The sequence below is a fragment of the Oratosquilla oratoria genome, chromosome 14, assembly GCF_046742065.1.
Source record: "Oratosquilla oratoria isolate Oo_2021 chromosome 14, ASM4674206v1, whole genome shotgun sequence".
NCBI lineage: Eukaryota > Metazoa > Arthropoda > Malacostraca > Stomatopoda > Squillidae > Oratosquilla > Oratosquilla oratoria.
The window spans coordinates 63,475,604-63,499,307 of NC_134790.1; the positions used below are offsets into that span (position 1 = coordinate 63,475,604).

At 39.4% G+C, this 23,704-nt stretch overlaps 1 protein-coding gene across 5 annotated transcripts in view; it reads right to left on the bottom strand.

Moving 5' to 3' along the window:
- LOC143032899 (RUN and FYVE domain-containing protein 2-like) overlaps positions 1–23,704 on the bottom strand; it is a 199,990-nt gene that overhangs the window by 76,596 nt on the left and 99,690 nt on the right. The gene's annotated exons all lie outside the window — the stretch shown is intronic.

The following is a 23,704-nucleotide window of genomic DNA, read 5'->3' on the forward strand; positions in this document are numbered from 1 at the left end:
GGGCAAGCTGTTGTTATTTTCTATTTCAAGAGTGAAGGTAATGTAGGGTACCAATGAATTTAGATTAATAAGGAAATCATCAATATATAGGATATTAGGCCAGAAACACAAAATATTGTCTACATATCTGAACTAAATAACTTTTTCATCATTAATAGTTAGTAATATATATTTTTCAAAATATTCCATGTAGATGTTAGCTAAAACCAGTGAAAGAAGATTTCCCATACCCATCCCAAAGGTCTGTGTGTAATATTTCCCCTTAAAGACAAAAGAAGAATTATCTACACACTGACTTATTAATTTTACAAGGGATACCATCAATACTGTTACCTGGAATATTTGGGACAGAGGTTAAAAATCTTGACTTTGACATGAGTAGAGACCCAGTAACATCGAAACTAAATTGTAAGGATAATCAATATTAAGAGATTTAACCTTTTTAATGAAGTCTTCACTAATTTGAATGAGTTAGAAATATGGTGGGGCAATGTACTGCTAGATATGACCATGGAGTACACAATGACCCAATGGGTCCATGAAAACACAAGGTACAGAAATAATGAAGAGCCATCGAAACTAGATCTAATATTTACAACAGAGCCTGAAATAGTGCATAAAGTCCAGTATGAGACACCAATTGGAAAGAGTGACCATGTACTCATCGAAACTATACTAAAGGAAGAAATAGACATAGAGAGGAACGAAAAGCATAGGAAAGGAAGACTGAGGTACAACAAAACAGACTTTACAAAACTAAAGACATTCTTCCGGAATGCAAACTGGGAAATATTTTACAGGGAAGAAACAGCAGTGGAAGAGAAATGGAATATATTGATGGAAAACTACAATGAAGGGGTAAACAGGCATGTACCAAGACAAAAGCGAGAGAGAGAGTACATTAAATGTTGGTTCAACAAAAGATGCAGTGAGGCAAAAGACAGAAGGGACAAAGCTTGGAAAAAGTGGAGAAAAGACAAAAAACAAAGCAAATGGCAAATTTATGTTAACTATAGAAATGAGTATGTTAATGTGAGAAGAGAGGAGAAAAGGAACCATGAGAAGGATATTATAGACAAATGCAAAGAGCAACCCAAACTATTCTATCGGTATGTGAATGGTAAACTTAAAAACAAACAGGAATTGGTGAAACTATGCCAAGGAAACATAGAATACACAGAAGATTTAGAGATGGCCGAAGTCATGAACAATCACTTTAAATCTGTTTTCACCAGAGAGAAAATACCGAATTGTGACATAGACAAAAACAAGAAATCTCCCCTCATGAATGAGTTTACAGCATCACTAAAGGAAATAATCAGAACATTTATCAAGGCTGGATGTCAGAAAATCACATGGCCCGGACGGTATTGCAAATTGGATTCTAAAGGAGTGCAAAGAAGAACTAACAGACAAAATACACATCTTAATAAACAGCTCACTCAAAGAAGGAAAGATACCCGAGGACTGGAAAAACGCTAACATTGTACCAATACACAAAGGAGGAAACAAAGAAGAACCCACCAACTATAGGCCAGTATCACTAACAAGCACCATTGCCAAAATTTGTGAGAAAATAATCAAGAATAGATGGGTAAAACATCTGGAAGACAATGACATATTAAACCCAAGACAATTCGGATTCAGACAAGGAAGATCATGCTCCACAAACTTAATATGCTTTTACTCAAGACTAATAGACATAGTGCAAGAAAGAAATGGATGGGCTGATTGTGCATTCCTAGACTTGCAAAAAGCCTTTGACAAAGTACCACACAGAAAACTACTAAAAAAACTGGAACACATAGGAGGAATACAGGGAAACCTACTAAAATGGATAGAGGACTTTCTGACTGGTAGAAAGATGAGAGTAGTGCTCAGAGAAAAATATTCAGACTGGAAAGAGGTGATCAGTGGAGTACCGCAAGGATCTGTGCTGGCACCAATAATGTTTGCTATCTATATGAATGACATGGATGAGGACGTGAACTGCTACATGAGCTTCTTTGCCGATGACGCCAAACTGCTAAGGAAAATAGAAACTGATGAGGACTGTGAAGCACTGCAAGAAGACCTAAATAGGGTATGGAACTGGAGTCAGAAATGGGAAGTGGACTTTAATACGAAGAAGTGTAGCATAATGGAGTTTGGAAAAAGCAAAAACAGAATATCAGGAAAATATACAATTGGAACCAAAGAAGTAAAGAAAGTAGGATCCGAAAAAGATTTGGGAGTAATTATCACGAACGACTTGTCCTATGATATACAGATTAACAAAATTGTCGGGGAGACTTACAACTTGCTAAGATCAATAAAAGTGGCGTTTACATACTTGGACGAAGACATGATGAAAAAAATATTGGTTACATTGATAAGGCCTAGATTAGAGTATGCAGCGACATTGTGGTCCCCCAGTACCAAAAAGAATATAAAGAAAATAGAAAGAATCCAAAGAGCAGCTACAAAAATGGCACCTGCACTTGCAAACCTATCATACGAAGAGAGATTGGCTAAACTGGAGTTACCGACACTGGAGCAAAGAAGAGAGAGAGGTGACCTATTGACCATCTACAGAATCATGAAAGGCACAGAGGTACTCGATAGTGAGAACTTACTTAACTGGGACAAAAGAAACACAAGAGGACATGGAAAGAAAATAAAAAAACATAGCTATAGAAGAGAACTGAAGAAAAACAGTTTTCCTCATAGAGTTTTGGACACTTGGAACAAACTGGACAATGAAATAGTATGCGCAAAAACCATTCATGAGTTTAAAAACAAACTAGACACTGCAAGATACAAAGGCGGGACAACACGAGCATAGCTCCCCTTCCCGCAAAATACAACTAGGTAAATATATATATATATATATATATATATATATTTTAACAACCACAATGCACTTTAATTCTAAGCCATTAAAGGCCGACATGCAGATATTGAAATGTGGTACTGCCAAGGACTCAAACCCGGCATCCTCATGACAAGTGTGGCAGTGACTTACCAACTAGGCTAACAAGAGAGATACAAGTTCAGCACAATTTTTCTTATATATTTGTATGCTTGATTTACATACACACACATGAAATTTTGCGTTCAACCCATCTCCACTATGATAGTACAATTGGAAATACAGTAGAAGCCCGATTAAACGAATCTCAATTTAGCGGAAGCTCAAATTAGCGAACTGCAAATAGCAATAACGAAAATGGTCAACTTAGCGGAAATGGTCCACTAAGTTGACCATTTTCCGCTAGCTGGCCAGATGCGTGTCTACGGAAATAGCTCAATTTAGCGGGAACGGTAAGCTAAGTTGAGCATTTTCTGTCACCTGGCCACATGTGTGTCTCAGAGTCCAATGTTACCAGATGTTACCAGATTGTGGTGGTGGAGTCAAGGAAAAATTTATAATTTAGTACTTTGGAGGTGTGTATATATATATATATACGTACTATAATATATATACAACTATATAATTCAGTATATGTATAAAGTATAATTGTAGCAGAAATATATTCAAGTAGAAATAGACGGTATAATAGGAAAACAAAATAATGAAACTGTAAGTTGATGGGAAAATTCAAAATCAGTACGCGAGAGTAATCACCACAAAAAACACTTCTATAACAACGAACTACGTTTTCTACAACAACACAACAATAACACTCACTATCCAAAAACCAACTGCCCAGTCCTATTAATCGCTAGAATTATGTACATCGAACCAAACACGAAGATATGACTTATATTCCGCGAAATTGACAGACAGCTCATATCATTGTTACACGACACACACACACACACATGTTGCAACAAATTATTGCACGTTGCTGTTTGTTTGCAATTCACGATTGTGCTGCCTATAATTCACTTACAATAATATATATACTGTATGCGTGTGTGTGTACACTAGGGAATTTTTAGGTACGTATCATTTTTATAATCCGCTCTGGCAACACTGTTACACCAATGCTCACTCGCTCAATTTAACGGAAGATTCAATTTAGCGGACTGGACCTTGGCTGAATTAGTTCGTTAAATCGGGCTTCTACTGTATACGAACACAGGAAAGTACAACCACTCCTCGTTTAACGACCTATTTGGTTCACGACAACGCGGAGTAACGATGGGCTTTATGACAGACCAATATTTGTTTAACGTAAATCTCCCGAAGTTACGACGTCGTGTATGATAAGTTGGCTGAGGCAAATTTGTATGATGTTAAAAATGAACTTGTACAGTGGATATTAGCTGTGAGGTAGAGTGGTTTGAAGCTTAGGTCTACATTACCATCCTGCAAGCTGCAAAAACTACCTGGGGTACAGTATATACCGGTACACCCACTCCTCGTTTAACGACCTACTCGGTTAACGACAACTCGGAGTAACGACGGGCTTTATGACATTCGTTTAACGTAAATCTCCCGAAGTTACGACGTCGTGTACGATAATTAAGTTGGCTGAGGCAAATTTGTATGTTATAAATGAACTTGTACGGTGGATATTACCTGTGAGGTAAAGTGTTCTGAAGCTTAGGTCTACATTACCATCCTGCAAGCTGAAAAAACTACCTGGGGTACAGTATATACCGGTAGTGGTAAATTTTTAGTTTCGACCAAGGGCGCAATATAGCAATAGAAAATTAATTATTAATTTTGTAAATTATAATGTATCAACGTAATATGCAATTTTGTGAGCGGAAAAAAAGGTGCTAAAACAAATTTCGTAAGTAACGAAGTCATGTCGGACGAATGGTACACCATGTTTGTTATGATAGATCATCTATCATAACAAACATGGTGTACCATTCCATTAGACATCGGCATCTATTAGATGCCGGTCGAAGAAATGAAAGGATGATAAATTCGTCTAACCTAAACTAAACTAACCTAACCTGTGTTTGATAAATCATTACCTGCAAATTAAATGTCATCCGGCTCGTCCTCGTTGTCGTCGTCGTGAGAAACATTGGCAGACGACAAGATGGCGTCCCGATCCTATGCTACCGACTTCGTTCATTAGCATATTTTCTTGTAGCATGGTATTTTTTACTTTCATTTCCGCCCACAAAATTGCATATTACTTTGATACATTTTAATTTACAAAATTAATTAATTTTCTATTGCTATATTGGATATTGCGCCCATGGTCGAAACTGAAAAAATACCCCGGTATTCAATAAGGAATGTCAGCATACGCGGATTTGGTCATATACGGTAATTTCAGGAACCTAACCACCGTAAATAAACAGTAAATAAAGCTTTAATGTACTGTATAAAAGAGGGAAAATACACGAAAATAAAGATACATGTATTGCTGGATATTGTACATACAGTACATGTATGTATATGTATACACTTTCGCTTAACAACCAATTCGGTTAACATCGGCGCGCTGGTCCCAATTGTCGTCATTAAACAAGGGGTGGTTGTATTGGTAAATTTTTAGTTTTGACCATGGGCGCAATATAGGAATAGAAAATTAATTATTAATTTTGTAAATTATAATGTATCAACGTAATATGCAATTTTGTGAGCAGAAATAAAAAACAAAAAGGTGCTAAAACAGGTTTCATAAGTAACGCAGTCGTGTCGGATGAATGGTACGCCATGTTTGTTATGATAGATACCGACGTCGAAGAAATGAAAGGATGATAAATTCGTCTAATCTAAACTAAACTAACCTAACCTGTGTTTGATAAATCATTACCTGCAAATTAAATGTCATCCGGCTCGTCCTCCTTGTCGTCGTGGTGAGAGATGTTGGCGGGCTTTTCAACCACTCTCTCAGCTTGTGGGGGATTACAAAGTTCCTGCAGCTTGAAGGAATGCATGTATCTCTGCTCCATAACATTCCTTCAAGAAAATATACCTGGCGAGGTACTGTAGGAAGCACCGAGGCCGTCAATTGACAGATGACAAGATGGCGTCCCGATCCTATGCTACCGACTTCGTTCATTAGCATATTTGCTTGTAGCAAGGTATTTTTTATTTTCATTTCCGCCCACAAAATTGCATATTACGTTGATACATTTTAATTTACAAAATTAATAATTAATTTTCTATTGCTATATTGTGCCCATGGTCGAAACTAAAAAAAATACCCCGGTATTTAATATGGAATGTCAGCATACGCGGATTTGGTCATACACTGTAATTTCAGGAACCTAACCACCGCATTATTTGAAGGGTTTCTGTACTATCAAAACAGTAAATAAAGCTTTAATGTACTGTATAAAAGAGGGAAAATTCACGAAAATAAAGATACATGTATTGCTGGACATTGTACATACACTACATGTACGTATATGTATACACTCGCTTAACGACCAATTCGGTTAACGACGGCGACGCTGGTCCCAATTGTCGTCGTTAAACGAGGAGTGGTTGTATTTGTATAACACTGAATGGGTCCCAGTTATTAGAGATACATTTTAACAACCACAATGCACTTTAATTCTAAGCCATCAAAGGCCGACATGCAGAAATTGAAATGTGGTACTGTCAAGGGCTCGAACCCAGCATCCTCATGACAAGTGCGGCAGTGTCATGAGGATGCCAGGTTCGAGTCCTTGGCAGTACCACATTTCAATTTCTGCATGTCTGCCTTTGATGGCTTAGAATTAAAGTGCATTGTGCTTGTTAAAATATATCTCTAATCACTGGGACCTATTCAGTGTTGTACAAATACTTTCCTACGTTCGTATATTTCCAATTGTACTATCATAGTGGAGATGGATTGAATGCAAAATTTCCTATGTGTATGTAACTCGAGCATACAAATTTATAAGAAAAATTGCGCTGAACTTATATCTCTCTTGATAGCCTAGTTGGTAAGTCACTGCCGCACTCGCCATGAGGATGCCGGGTTCAAGTCCTTGGCAGTATATTTATATATATATATATATATATATATATATATATTATATATATATATATATATACAGTCGAACCTCGAAAGCCCGGACCCTCGTATGACCGGTCGAAATGAACAAAGAGCGGACTTTTCAAGCAAAGGTCCCTATTTGTCCGGTAGGTGGCAGCGACGGCCGTACACGTGTACTCAAACCCGGCCCAGTCAAGCTGCCACCAGGGCTGCTGTTTCGTAGAATTTTGTACCAAAATGTAGTAAAATAGCGGCATGTGGCAACTGCACAATGACATGAGGAAATTTTTTCTACATAGCGGGCTGTTAAACATATTCAAATCTCAAACTTTTGTTTAAAAATCATAGAACTAGTTATCAAATAATTAATGGTACATCAAAATATGACTTTTATTGGTAATTGTGTTACTTATAAGATATTATACCCCAAAAGATACGTTTTTACCGCGTAGAAAAAAATTCTACGCTAAAGTTTCAGCTTCCTTTTAGCGATAATATAGAAAAAATCATTTTTATATCTTACTGAATATGTTAGAGCATGGGGGCCTTATATACATTCAAGAATAAAAAAAAACTAGAACCAACATTTTGTCAAAGTTTGACAAGTATATCTTGCTATGAAAATCTGCACACGCCCGAGAAAAATGTATGCCCCGGTATGGCAACACTCCCATTCTACACGGCAGTGTAGAAAATGCGGCAACCCTGGCCGCCACCACTGTCCCACGTGCATACCTTCCGATATTTACAGTGTATGTAATAAAAAATACAGTACAGTACACTGTATGTACAGTACATTTACATGCCTGTATTACAGTTATTACAGAATTATTAGTATTATAGTATTATTATTACAGTATTGTTATTATTACAGTGTTAGAGTATTATTCTTATGTGTTTCTATGCCATATCATACATTACCTATACGTATACCGCTACGAAAATCTACGGGTGTTAGGCGACATTTTCGATGACCTGACTTTTTGCATGACCGGACCGCCCTTCCCCCCAATTAGTCCGGGCTTTCGAGGTTCGACTGTATATACATACATATATATATATATATATTATATACATATATATTCATATACTTATATATATGTTTATATATATATATATATATTACTTTCATATTGCTTTTAGATTTTGTTGCCTCAGATGGAGGGTCACCCAGAATAAAAGTGAAACAAAAGCAAAATGTCGACTGCAACACAGAGACCTTTTTCCACATCTCCTTGACCCCCGTAGGCTTAATGCCAGCTGTCCAGTTGCCCATCCCCCATTGTTAATTCTCATTTTTTGGTTATTTTTTAATTTCTTTTTTCCCACTTCCTAGTCAAGCTATACCTTTTAGAGATTCAGGGTTCAGATGCTGAGTGGAAGCACCTCCCCTTCCTTTCCACCCACCCCCCAGCCTCCTCCCCATCCTGCAAGACCTTTCCAATATGATATGGGTGAGTAAGGCACAACTTTGATGTCACTGGGAGCAAGGCCTTCGCTGCTGATGTCATGGTGTGCAACCAGAGTGCGGGAGCAAGTTGCCCACCCAAGCCACCCTAAATGAAATGGCAAGGGGACAGATGGAAGGACTGTGAAGTTTGCCTCTATTTTTTTTTCTTTTTTTAATCAAGTCCACATTAATATTAAAAAATCCTTTCTTTTTTGGTAGATTCCATATTTTTTCATTTTGATTTATTTGTTTACTTTTGTGTTTCTCCCCCTGTTCATTGTTTTGTTGATAATTAAAAGCCACAGTACTGGACTCTCCCTTGCTTACATATTTCTAATTTTGCAATCAAACCCTCTCTCACTGATGAAAAATTTATTACTGTTTAGCATAGACAGTATTTTTAAGCCTGTAATTGCAAAAAGCATTGGCATATTATTTTTAATATTTTCTTCTTTAAAAATTAGATTGTGTGATTGTTATTTATGCAGGGAGTCTGGCTGAATTTTACCCTCACCAATAAGAACATAAGGATGACAGACACCACCAGAGACCATAAGGCTTACACTATGTAGTTCCATGTCTATTAACACCTGTCATCCCCAACCATAAAGCTAACCTTCTCTTAGAACAACCAATAGTTTCAGCACTCACTATGTAGTTACCAATTCCATTCCATTCATTAACTACTCTGTTGGTAAACCAGTTCTTACCTATTTCCTTCTTAAATCTAAATTTGTCCAATTTAAATCCATTACTATGAGTCCTGCCCTGCTGTCTCAACATGATGCCCTTGTTTGCATCACCTTTGTTAATGCTCTTGATCTCTTGACATTTGAATATTTTATTCAGGTCAGATAAAGACTATGGCTCATCATCATTTTGATGAAATCGTCATGTTAGCCAGAATGAAATCAGCTAAGTGCATCACTGGCCAGGAACACTTAACCCTTTTGCTCAGGAGAGGTTTCCCTTAACTTATTGAAATCACCTGACAACAGAGAAATGTCATCAGCAAGAAGGTGAGGAGTCTATGCCACAAAGCATTGAGTAGTTCCCTCATATCTTGGCTCCTGAATGACAGGTCATCACTGCACCATGCCCACTGCCCTGGGTCAGAAGCAGTGTTGCAAGACACAACATATCCCCAGTAAGGCTGTTTCATTAAATCGGTGACCCCCCCCCCCCACTTCGTCTCCTCATGCAGGAACGGAGAAGACGGGGAGAAATCACTTTGGGCTTTGTCAATGTATTTTTCACACATACTCCCTCAACCCCCATCCCCCACCCACTCCTTTTCATGCATCACAGCATTATCCATACACAACCATTCTCCACTCACCCCTATATTCTGTCTTCTCCCATCATTCAAGTCATTCCCCTCTTTCCCAATGCCCCTTTTACCCCATCCATCCATCTCATCCCTGATTGCCCCTTCACTCCTTCTACCTCTGCCTTCCACACCTCTTTTACTAATCTTTCTTCACTCATTCTTTCCATGTGTCCAAATCATCCCAATACTCTTTATCACCCCTATCTCCCAACTCCCTTTTCACCCCTGTTCTCCTCCTCACTTCCTCGTTTCTCATGTTATCTAGCCTGGTAACCCCTATCATACTTCTCAAGCACTTCATCTCAAACACATTAAACTCCTCCTCTCTTCTTTTCTTATGTTTCATGTTTCTGCCCCATACAGTGCTGTCAGGACAATCACTCCTTCATACAATCTCTTCTTAGCATCCATTTCCAAATATCTATTTCTCATTACACTTTTAAATCCAAGGCATTTACTTGCTTCTCTCAATCTACATTCTACCTCTACCTCCACTCCCTTTCCCATCACTTTAGCATCCAAGTATCCAAAACTATCCACTTCCTCCAGTCTCTCTCCCTTAATACCTTCCAGTCTGCTGCCACTTTCTCCCCTTGTACATCTCATCACCTTTTACCCACATTTATCTTCAACTTCCTTCTTTCACATAACTTCCCAAATTGTCATTAACTTACTCAATCCCTCCTCTGACCCTGTTACAAGTGCAGTGTCGTCAGCAAACAACAACTGGCTTTTCTCCCACTTTTCTCCATTTTATTTAATCATCTCTAATCCCTGACCCATTACCCTTGGATTTGCTTCTTGCACCACCCCATCCATGTATAAATTGAGCAGCCAAGGTGACATAACACATCCCTGGCGTAGTCCCACCTTTACCTCAAAGCACTCACTCTCTCCATTTCTGATTCTAACCCATGCTCTATTACTCATATAAAAACTCTTGACTGCTCTTAAAAGCTTCCCTCCTATCCCATATATCTGCAATATCCCCCACAGTGCCTTCCTGTCTACCCTATCATAAGCCTTTTCCAAATCCATAAAGGCCCAACAAATATATTTACCTTTTCCAAGAGCTTTCTCACATATCTGTTTTACTACAAAAATCTGATGCAACCCCTACCTGTCCTAAACCCTCACCAATTACTCCCGGTTTCTCTCCTTATCATCTCAAACAAGACCCCCCTATAAGCCTTCCCAATTATACTTAACCTCTTCACTATGGGGCACATCGCATGTCTGGCAGCATTAGCTGCCCAATGTGCGATGTTGCGTCATAATAATCGCATTATAGAAAATAAAGTCAGTGCTCAATCATTCGTTCTCTTTCACCCGTGTATTTGATAACCATAGAAAATTGATGAATCCAGTTTAGAGAGAATGGAAATTATGTAGGTATGACTACAATAAATGTAATCAAGATGCCGATGTCGGCATCATCGAGTACCCACTTGCTCCTCATGCCGCCTACGTAGGTGTCACCATATGGAAGTGGTTAACAAACTGGTCCCTCTGAAAATATTACACTCACACTTGTCCCCTTTTCCCTTGTAAAGTGGAACTATACAGGCACTCGTCCAGTCCTCTGGCACTCTACCCTCTCTTAAACAAACATTTAGTAACCTCACCAGCCAGTCCACCATCACTGTACCTCCTTTTTTTAGACATTCTGCAAGACACCCATCCAACCCAGGTGCCTTACCTGCTCTCATCATCTTGACAACTGCCTTCACCATCTTTCTTTATTTCTCCTTCATTTTCCTCATTCATCACAGTCATTCTTAGCACTTCCCACTGCAACTACCTTTCCCTCCCTATCCTCCTTCATACTTAGAAATACTCTGCCCATCTTCCTCTTACTGCCTTCTCTTCCATTATCATCTCTCCATCTGCACCTTTTACCTTTTCTTTTTTACTTGATTCACCTCCTCTTCTTCTCTTAATTTCTTTCCAAAACATCTTTTTATTACTTTCAAAATTTTGTCATACTCTTACCCCATTTCACATCTGCTCTCCTCTTTGCCTCCCTTATCTTATGCTTTACTTCTCTTTTATTTGTACCTGTCATATGATTCTCTCATCCTTTTTTGTAACCAATCTGTGAATGCTCGTTTCTTCTCTTCTCCAACCTTCTTTGGTTCCTCATCCCACCACTCACTTCCCTTTCTTCTATTTCCTCCCATCCTCATTGTTCTACACACCATCTTTGCACAGCTTGTGACACTGTCCTTGAAACATCCCCATTCCTCCTCCACTCCTAGTTCTACTCTATCCTTTCACTCCCTCCCACTCTTCCTCACTCAGCTTCTTGTACTCTTCCTTTTCTTTCTCATTTAAGCAGTTCACTTTAAGCATCTCCCTACCTTCTGTCCTTTTCCTCTTTCTCCATATATCCTCTACTCTCAACTTACCTTAAACCAAAAAATTATCAAATATTCCCCCACTCTCTCCCCTTAGAACATGTACATCCAGAACTATTCCTACTTTTTTCCTACCACTATATAGTCCATTAATTCTCTATCTACCACCCTTCCATCCACCACCTTCTCCCATGTATACTTATGTTTGACTTTCTTCCTACATACATACATATACCAAGGCTTTTTCCCCCTTACAAGGGGGGTAGCCAAAAAGGAAAAGGCATAAAATCATTCCCACCCATTCCATCCCTGAATACACTCCACACCCCTCCACCCTCCCTCTTATCTTAGCACCTCCTGGATGACAGGTCATCCCTGCACCTTGTCCACTGCCCTGGGTCACAAGCAGTGTCGCAAGACACAGCACATCCACAGCAAGGCCGCTTCATTAAATCGGCGACCCCCCCTCTCCGTCCCCCCATGCATAAAAGGAGAAGACGGGGAGAAATCCCTTTGGGCTGCGTCAAATTTTGCTCACACATACTACCTCACCCCCTATCCCCCCACCCATTCCACCTCATGCATCACAACATCATCCATATACAACCATTCTCCATTCACCCCTGTCTTCTGTCCTAAATACTGTATTTGCTATCATCAACTCTCTAGACACATCACCATCAATGCTCTATGATTTTTTCTTGGAACTCCACACTTCCCAACCATTTCATCTATTGGTTAATTTCCTGCCCTAGCATTAAGGTCTCCCAATATCACTACATTGACATTTCTCCTTAATTCCCCTATACACTCATTTAAATCTATTCAAAAAGCCTCCCTTTCCTCTACATTCTTCTCACTACCAGGCCCATACTTGAAACTCAACCAAAAGTATATTTACAAAACTTATACATGTATATATATTTTATATATATGTGTATATATATATATATATATATATATATATTATATATATATATATATATATATATATATATATATATATATATATATATATACAGTAGCCGCGAAAAGTTTGGGTGCAAAATTATAGGCGCCCCAACTTTCCCCTAAACTCAAAACATGCAAAAAATACAACTTTCCACCCAAACTTTTCGCTATTTTTCAATGCTAGCGTTTGTACCCGTATTTAGCCGAGACAATACACACTATTTGGCAACTCTGTTTAGGTGCACTCGATGTCACATGGAGTCACTTTCTAAACATCTCTAACGGAGAGTAGTCTTTTTTTTGCGGTGGTCTCTGTTTTTGTGCCTTGATATCTCCGTAATGGGAAGTGGTAAAGAGCTGGAAAGAGACACAGTTGTTACAATCATAACCCTCTATAAGGAGGGTTATAAGTGTAAAGATATTGCTACTCGTGTGGGAATTGGAGTGCATCAAGTGCAAAAGTGGACCAAGAAATTTCGAGACGAAGGAAGTGACATCATTCCTACTCAAAAGCATCGCTCTGGTCGGCCAAGGAAGATATCAAATCGTACTTCTACGGTTCTAACTGCCTCCTACGGTTATTAGGAGGCAGTTAGAACCGTAGAAGTACGATTTGATATCTTCCTTGGCCGACCAGAGCGATGCTTTTGAGTAGGAATGATGTCACTTCCTTCGTCTCGAAATTTCTTGGTCCACTTTTGCACTTGACGCACTCCAATTCCCACACGAGTAGCAATATCTTTACACTTATAACCCTCCTTATAGAGGGTTATGATTGTAACAACTGTGTCTCTTTCCAGCTCTTTACCACTTCCCATTACGGAGATATCAAGGCACAAAAACAGAGACCACCGCAAAAAAAAAGACTACTCTCTGTGAGAGATGTTTAGAAAGTGACTCCATGTGACATCGAGTGTGCCTAAACAGAGTTGCCAAATAGTGTGTATTGTCTCGGCTAAATACGGGTACAAACGCTAGCATTGAAAAATAGCGAAAAGTTTGGGTGGAAAGTTGTATTTTTCACATGTTTTGAGTTTAGGGGAAAGTTGGGGCGCCTATAATTTTGCGCCCAAACTTTTCGCGGCCACTGTACATATACACCAAAGGCTTTTTTCCCTTGCTCAACAGACATTCCACTTTTGCACAAGGGGATCTGACTAAAAGGGGAATGTTTTTTGAGCTAGGAAGGGAAAAGGCAGGGGATAGGTGTAATGGATATTTGTTTATTAAGCAGCCTGAAGGGATTTCTTCTCTTCTGTATTTTCATTAGTGGGTAAGGGAGGAAGAAATGTCATGTAATGAAACACTAGAGGTAAACTATCTTTGGTTCTTGGTCTGTGCTATCTTGATGCTGTGTCTTGTTGTGTTACTTCTCACCCAAGCAGTGGGCAGGGGACAAGGATGACCTTCCAACCATGGGAAGCTAAGATAAAGAGACAACAAATGAGTGTTCTTTGGATGAGGGATGGGTAAGGGATGGGTTGGTTAGGTCATTCCCTTCATAAAGTGGAAAGGGTCTTTTGATATATGGACATTTTTTTTACCAGATTTGTCCCAATGTTTTGAGTATACTGAAGGCCAGAAGGCCAGTTAACACATTTTTTACTATATATACTTACAAGTGCTTTCTTCTTTCTACAGAATTATAAAATTCATTATTGAGAAAATGTTAGCTAAACATAGTGAAAAAGCATTTTGTTTTGTTAATCCATGCATGTAAATAATTTGTGCAAGGTGGAAAATCAATTAGTATAAATTTTCAGGGTCAGCCTGCACATACTAAATCCATGTTAACAAAAATGTAGGAGAGGAAAATAAGAAATTAAAGTGCCTCTTATCTACTCAAATAACCAAAGTGACAAAGTAGCAATATTCTAAAAAACAATACTAATTCAACCCTGAAATAATTATAATAATTGTTACCTCAAGCTTCATTGGCTGGAGGTCCATAGTTCCACAGCAGCAAGCAACAATCTTTAGGCCCACTCATAGATCTCTCTCGGGAGGAATATTGGGCTGTTATCCTATTACCTTTGTAGCATTTGTATATTTACCTAACTCCATTATTCAGGACTAGAGCTATACTCGTTGGGACCTGTCTCTGCATCTCCATTTATCAAACTTTGCTTTAAATTCATATATGTTATCTACCTGGATTGTTTCTTCTAATTTGTTCCACATATTAATGTATTTATCCAGAAAGCAATGGTCCTTAACATCTTTCAAGCATCCAGTCTTCTTTATTATTATCATTCTCTTCATAGTCTGTTTTTTCCATTCCTTTCAACATTCTAAAGATAGCTATGATATCACCTCTTTCCCTTTTCTCTTTCTGTGGGTACTGATGTATGATGAAGGTAAGGAACCTCCACCAGGAGGTGTAGCTGAAGCTGAAGATATTACCTTTGTCCTATACATTCAGGATGTTGGATCAGGTCACAAATGCCCACCTCCCCGAATCAACACCTGTTCAAAAAGGGTCACTCGCTAGTATGCACCTCTCAAATATCATTCAACAATTACTAAGGGGATTTAACAAGAAAAAACCATCAGAGAGAATAGTACTGGTGGCAATAGACATAGATAAGGCATTTGATACAGTCTGTAGACATTTTCATTAAAAAATATCATAGAGACTGTCATCCACAACAATTTCAAGCAAGGGCAAACCAATTTGTTAGCTGGAGCCCAGAGCAGATCAACCCACTATCTGAGACCAAAAAATTGCATGATGGAGTCCCCAAGTAGCAATACAATCACCTACACTATACAATTTTTTCACGTGTGACCTCCCTAGTCTAAATTCTGAGCATAAATTCAACCCTCTCATGAGCATATGACTTAACAATTATAGTTCACCACAAATATTAGTCACATTGATTAGACCAAAACTGGAATATGCAGCGACACTATGGACACCCAGTACTAAAAAGAATATAAGGAAACTAGAAAGAATACAGAGAGCAACAACAAAGTTGGCACCAGCTCTTTCCAAATTGATATACGAACAAAGATTATCGAAGCTAAAACTACCAACACGAGAGCAAAGAAGAGAAAGAGGTTATCTGCTGACTTTATATAGAATCATGAAAGGAATGGAAGTCCTTGACAGAAAAGATTTACTAAAAAATGACAATGGAAAATCAAGAGGTCATGAAAAGAAACTCAAAAAAGACAGCTATAGAAGAGATAGGAAAAAGAATAGCTTCCCACACAGAATGCTGGATACATGGAATAACTTAGATGAAAAAACAGTGTGTGCAAATACTATTCACAATTTTAAGAACAAACTTGATGCTGAAAGATACAAAGACGGGTCACCATGAGCATAGCTCCCTTCCCGTATAATACAACTAGGTAAATACAGCGACTCAAAACAGCAGCCAGAAAACACCCACATATACCTAGACAAACTAAAAAAAATATTGGGACAAAACACAACAGCAGCCTCTCCTCTGAAATCATTTGTGAGATTACTCACACCAGACAATCAATGAATAAAAGAAACATTCAGATAGTCCAATTGAATGGCCAACTTCTTCCACAAGACATAAAACCCAAAATCATAGGCCTCACTTATGATACACATCTTTGAGCCCGCACATCAAGGACTTAATAGTGAAAACTAACAAGAAAATAAACATACACAGATTAGTTAGTAAGCACAAGTTTTGCTCAACAGAAATAAACACTAATCATGGTATAAAAAGAGTTCATATGAACTACACTTGACTATGTCTTTATATCATGGTTCCCTACAATCAAGAAAACAAAGACATCCTACAAACTACACTAAACACAGTATCATGAGCAATAGCTGAATGCACTACAACCATCACAATAGAACATGTATACATGGAAATCACAACCCTCCCTACTAAGCATCAAATGACAATGCTACATAGATCTATGCAAGAGCCCTCAATCCCCCCATGCCCCCTATCACATGACAAAGGCATAAATCATTGAATGTAACAAATTACAGCATCATAATACTCAAACATCTACAACAACCACTTCCACCTCACAACATATCTGTACAAAAACACACACAAATCATAAAACATGCACTCTAAGACCAACTCCCAAACTCCATACTCTGACTCCTGCAGTGGAAAATCCTTCCTATGACAAGCAAGAGCCATACTAGCAGAACTGTGTTCAGGCCACCACCCAGTATTGAAACAGTGCCAACACAGAACACGACTGACCAAAGAATCAAATTGTCCCAGATGCAATCACTATAGACTCAAAATACTGCATCCTACAATGTCCTGCTCTGCCCTAGACAACAACATAGTACCTCTTGAGAGAGTGGGTGGAGGAAGAATAAGCGAAGATGGGCTGGAACTTTTTATTGTTTATACGTTTCGACCAACTCGGTCTTCTTCAGTAAGCTGAAGAAGACCGAGTCGGTCGGAACGTATAAGCAATAAAAAGTTCCAGCCCATCTTCGCTTATTCTTCCTCCACCCACTCTCTCATCTGTCAAAACCATTCATCAAATAGTACCTCTTCTTTAAGTGACCTGTGGGCCAATCCAGTGTCCATTGCCAGTTACCTGGGAGCTGTAGAGCTCCTCAAAGAGAGATCTAGGGCAACAGAATGAAGGATCTTTTTAAGTGCGGGCAGTCCAAATATATATAAATTCTCCTCATGTTTTGTCAGCCATGCTAGGGATATTCTAATTACCACCTTTTGTAGTTTCTATTCTTCTTATTTCTATTTTTTTTTTCTGTGATGGAAATACAACCACTATATATTCCAATCTGGGACAAATAAATTTTTCAATAATTTTTTCATCATATCTATTTTAACCATGTGATGACTGGAAACTCACAGTCACAAGGTGGCTAGGGTTCTTGGCCACTCTTCAAGACTTCTCTTAGAAGAGAAACTGGATTGTCATCTGTGCTCTATCATTGTGGGGCTGTTTCGTTCATCAGATTATAGTAGTAAGAGGAGGGAAGCCACCCCCAGCTGTCAGGTCTCTTTATAAGAAAAGATGAAGGAAATACAGTTGAAGTTGATGGAAAGTGATCTTGGTTGCATCTATAGCAGTTTGATTCTGTGTGGATACCATTTTAATGTTGGGTGTGTCCGGATTACAAGCAGGCCGATATGTTTTCTACTTCTCTTGATAGGGTTTTTTTCTGTGGGACTTATGTCTTGGGGTTGTTGGTGGAGTATCGAGTCTGGTGGTATTTCTTGAGGAGCTTGTTTGGTGATCTAGGTGTGCATGTTTTTTTGTGTGTGGATGTATTGTGTGGAACTGGTGGTAGTTTGCCTCAAAAGACTTGGGTGTTCTCAGCTGCTGTTTTATAGTCTTTATGTGAATTATGATAGATCATCTGTGTATGTAAGTGCTCTACTGTTAAGTTCTGGATCAGGGGCTAGGAAGGCTCTTATGAAGAGACTGAATTGCACTGGTGAGAGTATTGCTCCTTGAGGGACACTGTTATATAGTCTTTTTCTCCCAGAGATTTGGTGGTTTTGGGTTACTATGCACTGTTTCCTTGCTAACAAGTTAGCTATTTCTTATCAATGTTGTGAATATCAGTCTCTGTGATCTATTTTGGTAGCATGTGTCTAGGGACTATGTCAAGTGCTTTATTTTTGTCAATAGCTATCATAACTATTCTTTCTGGTGGAGCTTTCTAGTTGAATTCTTCCAGCATATGTTGGGAGATGTTTGTGAGCAATGTGCTGGTGGAGTGACCCTCTCTGAATCCTAAATGGTTAGGGGATATGGGTACTTCGGTTGCAATTCTTCCTGTTACTAATTTTTTCATCAGCTTGGATATGGTGGATAGTATTGAGACTGGTCTGTATGGTGCAGGGATTTCTGGAGGCTTGTTTTGTTTTAGTAAGGGTACTATGATTTTTTTTTCCAGATGGCTACAATTTAATTGTGTAACCAAGAGTAGTTGAAAATATCTGTTAAGAGCCAACATGTATTAGGTGGATATGTGAGATCTTGTCACAGCCTTCTACATCTTTTCTGGTGAAAGGAGGGGTGGCATCTATATCTGATTTTTTGTATTTCTTTTAGTATCTATTTTCTGTAGTTGTGAGCTTGTAAATTGTTTTGGAGAAGTATTCGAAGTGTTTGCTGATTGTGTCACATTGCTGTTTTGGTGATGGTATTTTCCTGTGGGTCATTCCAATTGTTTCATTGGTGTGTGGGGGTATCATTATTATTATTATTATTATTATTATTATTATTATTACTACAATGGGGGGGTATTATTATTACCCTCTTTATTATTATTATTATCCTTTTTATTATTGAGAAGTATGGTGGGGGTTACTAGGCTAGATAGGGTGAGAAATGAGGAGGTGAGGAGGAGAACAGGGGTGAAAAAGGATTTGGGAGATAGGGTCGATGAAAGAATATTAGGATGGTTTGGACACATGGAAAGAATGAGTGAAGAAAGACTAGTAAAAGAGGTATGGAAGGCAGATGTGGAGGGAGTGAACATGAGGGGACGTCCTAGGATGAGGTGGATGGATGGGGTGAAGGGGGCTTTGGGGAAGAGGGGAATGTCTGTTGAGGAAGGAAGGGAGAGGACGGAAGACAGAGGTGAGTGGAGAATGGTTGTATATGGATGATGTTGTGACTGCATGAGGAGGAATGGGCGGGGAAGTGGGGGGTGGGGTAGTATGTGTGAGTAATTTTTGAAGCAGCCCGAAGGGATTTCTCCCCGTCCTCGCCTTATATGCAAAGGGGGACGGAGAGGGGGGGTCGCCGATTAAATGAAGCGGTCTCGCTGTGGATGTACTGTGTCTTGCGACACTGCTTCTGACCCAGGGCGGTGGGCAGGGTGCAGGGATGACCCGTCATCCAGGAGGTGCTCAGATGAGAGGAAGGGTGGGAGGGGTGTGGAGTGTATTTAGGGATGAAATGGGTGGGAGTGTTTTTGTGCCTTTCCCTTTTTGGCTACCTCCCTTGGAAGGGGGAAAAAGCCTTGGTATATGTATGTATGTATGTATTATTATTATCCTTTTTATTATAATTATCATTATCATTACTATTATTATTCTTATTATTATTATTATCATCATTACTCCAGATGTGAAATTGGGTAAGAGCGAGACAAATTTTTGAAAGCAATAAAAAGATGTTTTTGAAGGAAACTATGAGAGAAAGAGGGGGTGAATCAAGTAGAGAAATGGTATAATGTGCAGATGAAGAGATGATAATGGAAGAAACTGCAGTAAGAGGAAGATGGGCAGAGTATTTTTGGGAGTTGCTAAATGTGAAGAAGGATAGGGAGAGAAAGGTAGTTGCAGTGGAAAGTGTTAAGAAAATGACTGATGAATGAGGAAAATGGAGGAGAAATAAGAAAAGACGAGGTAAAAGCAGTTATTAAAATGATGGGTTGGATGGGTGTCATGCAGTGTCTAAAAAAGGGAGGTACAGTAATGATGGACTGGCTGGTGAAGTTGTTTAATGTTTGTCTAAAAGAGGGTAGAGTGCCAGAGGACTGGAGGAGTGCTTGAGTATTTTTGCTTTACAAGGGAAATGGGGGCAAGTGTGAGTGTAGTAGTTTCAGAGAGATCATTTTGTTGAGTGCAGTTGGGAAGGCTTATGGGAGGGTTTTAATTGAGAGGATTAGGAGAGGAACAGAGGAAGTAATTGGTGAGGAACAGTGTGGGTTTAAGAAAGCTAGGGGTTGCATGAATCAGATTTTTGTGATACGGCAGATATGTGAGAAAACTTTAGGAAAAGGTAAGGATGTTTTTTGGGCATCTATGGATTTGGAAAAGGCTTGTGATAGGGTAGACAGGAAGGCACTGTGGGAGGTATTGCAGATATATAGAACAGTCAATAGTTTTTATGAGAGTAGTAGAGCCTGTGTTAGATTTAGAAATGGAGAGAGTGAGTGGTTCGAGATAAAGGTGGGACTTTATCAGGAATGTGTTATGTCGCCTTGGCTGTTCAATTTATGGATGGGGTGGTGTGAGAGGTAAAAGCAAGGGTTATAGGCCAGGGATTGGAGATGGTTAAAGAAAATAGAGAAAAGTGGGAGATAAGCCAGTTGTTGTTTGCTGACAACACTGCATTTGTAGCAGGATCAGAGGATTAAGGAAGTTAGTGACAGAGTTTGGGAAGGTATGCAAAAGAAGGAAGTTGAAGATAAATGTGAGTAAATGTAAAGTGATGAGATGTACAAGGGAAGAATATGGCAGCAAATTGGAAGCAAGTATGGGAGAGAGGCTGGAGGAAGTGGGATAGCTTTAGATACTTGGGTATCAACATGGCAGGAAAGGGAGGAGTGGAGGTAGAATGTAGTTTGAGAGAAGCAAGTAAATGCTTTGGGTGATTAAAAAGTGTAATAAGAAATAGACATTTGGGGATGGATGCTAAGAGGAGATTGCATGAAGGGGTGATTGTGCTGACAGCACTGTATGAGGCAGAAACTTGGAATATCAGAGAGGAAGAGTTTAAATGTGTTTGAGATGAAATGCCTAAGAAGTATGATAGAGGTTACTAGGCTGGATAGAGTGAGAAACGAGGAAGTGAGGAGGATAGTAGGGGTGGAAAGGGAGTTAGGAGATAGGACTGATGAACGAGCTTTGGGATGGTTTGGGCATATGGAGAGAATGAGTGAAGAAAGATTGTAAAGGAGGTGTGGGTGGTGAGGAAGTATGTGTGAATGATATTTTGACACAGCCTGAAGGGATTTCTCCCCATCTTCTCTTCTTCTGCATGAGGGGATGAAGGGGGGTCACCAATTAAGTGAAGCAACCTTGCTGTGGATGTGCTGTGTCTTGCTGCAGTGCTTCTGATCTAGGGCAGTGGGTGAAATGCAGGGATGACCCATCATCCAGGTGGAGCCAAGAAAAGAGGGAGGGGTGGTGAATGGGAGTGGAGTATGTGGGGGATGAAATGGCTACCTTCCTTGTAAGGGGGAAAATGCCATTAGTATATGAATATATGTATGATTATCATTATTACTATTATTACATTAATTACTGCCACCAAGTCTTCCCACTTGAGTCATTAGAAGCAAAAAAATGGGATGGGGATTAGGACTACGTATCCTTCTCCCTCATGCCCCAAAGGGGACATTCCCAAAAAAAGTAAAGTCATAAGAGGGTCTAGGATTTTTCCAATCAGTACCCTAAGGTGGTCTTTTAATGTGTGTGGATGTGGTACAGATGAAAGTAAAAGGGAAGAGATAGGCAGTATATTTGTGAGAAAATGGGTGTGTTGGCACTGAGTGAAACTAAGTTGAGAGGGAGGGGCGAGTGTGAGTTTGGGAGTGTAGTTGGGAGGTTCTCAGGAGTGAAGAGAGGATGAGGGAGAGAAGGGGTGGCTGTACTAGTAAGTGAAGAAATAGGTAAATGTGTAGTGGAGTGGAAGGAGGTTTCTTCAAGGTTAATGATGAAGGTGAAACTGGGAGGGGAGATGTGGGATTTTGTAAGTGCATATGGACCTAGTAGTGAGAAGAATGTAGAAGAAAGGAAGACTTTTGGATGGATTTAAATGAGTGCATAGAGGGATTAGGGAGAAATGTCAATATAGTGGTATTGGGAGACCTTAATGCTAGTGTACGAAATGAACTAATAGATGGAGTGGTTGGTAAGTGTGGAGTTCCAGGAAAAAATTGTAGTGGAGAGTTGATGGTGGAGATGTGTCTCAAGAGTTGATGATAGCATATACAGTGCTTAGGAAGAAAGTCAAGCATAAGTACATATGGGAGAGAGTGATGGATGGAAGTGTAGTACATAGAGTGTTAATGGACTATATAGTGGTAACCAGGAGTACAGTAGGAAGATTAAAGGATGTACATATTCTAAGGGGAGAGAGTGGGGGAATATTAGACAATTTTTTGGTGGAAGGTAAGTTGAGAGTGGAGGAGAGATGGAGAAAGAGGAAAAAGACAAAAGATAGAGAGGAGCTTAGAGTGAACTGCTTAAATGAGAAAGAAAAGGAGTACAAGAAGAAGCTGAGTGAGGAGTGGGAGGGAGTGAAGGATAGAGCTGAAATAGGTGTAGAGGAGGAATGGGAATAGTTCAAGGAGGGAGTCACAAGGTGTGCAAAGATGGTGTGTGGAACAAGGAGGACGGGAGGAAACAGAGGGAAGGGTAGTGAGTGGTGGAATGAGGAAGTAAAGAAGGTTGTAGAAGAGAAGAAGCAAGCTTTCATAGATTGGTTACAAAATAGGACGAGGGAATCATATGAGAGGTACAACAAAAAGAGAAGTAAAGCATGATAAAGGAGGCAAAGAGGAGAGCAGATGTGAAATGAGGTAAGAGTATGAAAGTAATAAAAAGATGTTTTGGAAAGAAATTAAGAGAGAAAGAGGTGGCAAATCAAATAGAGAAGAAAAGGTAAAAGGTGCAGATGGAGAGATGACAATAGATGAAAAGGCAGTAAGAGGAAGATGGGCAATTTTAGGGAGTTGCTAAATATGGAGGAGGATAGGGAGGGAAAGGTAGTTGCAGTGGAAAGCACTAAGGAAATGACTGTGATAAGTGAGGAAAATGGAGGAGAAATAAGGAAAGATGAAGTGAAGGCAGTTGTTAAGATGATGAGAGCAGGTAAGGCACCTGGGTTGGATGGATGTCATGTAGAATGTCTGAAAAAAGGAGGTACAGTGATGGTGGACTGGCTGGTGAGGTTAATTATTGTTTAAGAGAGGGTAGAATGCCAGAGGACTGGAGGAGTGCCTGTATAGTTCCACTTTACACGGGAAAAGGGGACAAGTGTGAGTGTAGTAGTT